The sequence below is a fragment of the Seriola lalandi genome, unplaced genomic scaffold (assembly GCF_002814215.2).
Source record: "Seriola lalandi dorsalis isolate HSWRI2012SDOR001 ecotype SW California unplaced genomic scaffold, Sedor1 jcf7180002054682, whole genome shotgun sequence".
Classification (NCBI taxonomy): Eukaryota; Metazoa; Chordata; class Actinopteri; order Carangiformes; family Carangidae; genus Seriola; species Seriola lalandi.
The window spans coordinates 1,337,620-1,339,684 of record NW_019525235.1 but is presented as its reverse complement, the minus strand read 5'-3'; the positions used below and the strand labels follow the sequence as shown (position 1 = coordinate 1,339,684).

The window sequence follows — 2,065 nt, the reverse complement described above, 5'->3', positions numbered from 1 at the left end:
CAGTATCCAGCAGCATTTTTTGCAACCTCTGTATCGTCATTTTATTCTTTGCTATCATCATACTATACATTCATTACCATGTGTAATAACCAGTTTGAGTTTCTTAATTCCCAAGCTGCAGTTATAAAAGCTCTCACTCTCTCTCATCGTGAATTTCCCTTGAAAATATCACAGATCATTACACGGCTAAATATCTCTCAAACTGGTTGTTACTAAGACCAACATCCCACTTTTCTCCCCTCACAAAAACAAGCAGTCACTTCAACAATTTAAAAGCAAACAGTGGCTGCAGATGCTGAACACTGATGACTGGTCCACTGTTGTTTTACAAACAATCAGTACACCAATTATTTGGTTCATATTTTATCCCTCTGCTCCCTGGAGCATCATCCAAACGTAGCTGTGGAGTAGCAAAGGGTTTCATTTTAACTTAGATGAAAGACATATTGTTAGTTGGACATGTTGGTAGAATAAATATTTCTGTCTAGGGTAACATGTTATCTATTATAAATACAATTTAGAAGTATATGAAATAATTTATTTATATTACTATGCAAATACAACATAGCTATGTCTCCCTGTATAGCAGTGCACTAATACATACAACACTGCTTTTATTTTCTGCATCGCAAAAACATTTAATCTATACATTGGTGTGTGTCATACCTTACCTTCCTTTCTGACACTTAACATTTTCAATACTGTTTAGTTTCCCACTGACACTGACTTTTTAGGTGTTTCATTAATATGCAGTTTTTGCTAATTCTGGTCTGCTGAGTCAACTGTCTGGCGCCACTGTTAGTTTAATTCCACTGTACTTTTTGAGGCTTTAAATGAAAACCACTATATCTAAGAGTATAACAACAGTACTGTAGCTGAAAAAAAGAACTACAATAAGAAGATTGTACTGCTGTGATGTTGTTGCTGTGGTTGTATTGTTACTTAACAGCTGCAACATCTCCATCTTGTGGCTAATGTGTGCCCATGAGTGCTCTGCCAGGCAGAGAAATAACTAATAACGTACGTATGGGCATAAAAAGTACTCTGCAAACGTTTTAGGTAATGTAGTGTATTATCCACTTCATTTCCTTCTATTTCAACATTCTAAATTGTTGTATGTTCTTCTTCTATGTATGTTTTATTCTTAAGTTAAGGAAGGGTGTCAATTAAGGCTTTGTCAAAGGTTTCCTTGAACCACCTATTGTAAGTTGAATTTAAGGAATGTGCCTTAGGAGGCAAAACTTTTTACCCATTGGTTTTTCTGTTTGATACGGTACAAGAGACTCAGGATGTGGGGGTTTTATGCTGGCCTAAAAGGTCAAAGGCCAGAGACCAGAGGCCGTAGACCAGATGTGGTCTACCATTTGGGTGAAGGCTTCTTCTTATTGGAAGAAGTGCACATTCCAAAGGTGGGATAAGACAGATAAATAGAGGGGTTTGTGAGATGGGAAAGGAGAGATCTCACATTGGCAGAGATGCTCCAGGATTCTGCATTTTTGACACTGTTTCTTTCTTGTAAATAAACTTCTTTTTGATTGCAAGATGTGTCAGCGGTGATCACTTCTTCACATCAGCACCTCAAGATACCACAGTAATAAAAGTAAAGTGATGATGCTGTCAAAAATAATTCCATGAATAGCTTTTACACATCAATACAAAATGCAACAAGCAGAAAAAAAACCTAAATCAAATCAGTATTTGATGTGACCACCCTTTGCTTTTAAAACAGTACCAGTTTTGTCAGGTACACCAATGCACAGTTTTTCAAGGTACTTGGCAGGTATGTTGTTCCAAGCATTTGGAGGCCTTGCCACAGTTCTGTGGATTTAGACGTCTCACTGTCTTCTGTCTCTTCTTCATGTAATCCGACTGACTCCATGATGTTGAGATCAGGGCTCTGTGATTGTCATACCATATCTAGTTCTTTATTCCTCTAGCTGTATGTTTGGGGTCGTTGTCGTGCTAGGACAATGATCAGACGCCTCTCTGATAGATAAGAATCTAAATAATTAAAGTGGGTCAAACGTTTACAGAGTGCTGTACTAAGTGTAGAAGTATCAGAGAA

The 2,065-nt window shown here is 37.4% G+C and overlaps 1 protein-coding gene across 2 annotated transcripts in view; it reads right to left on the bottom strand.

The window, feature by feature from the left end:
- Positions 1–2,065, bottom strand: part of ppcdc (phosphopantothenoylcysteine decarboxylase) — an 8,473-nt gene that overhangs the window by 6,126 nt on the left and 282 nt on the right. The gene's annotated exons all lie outside the window — the stretch shown is intronic.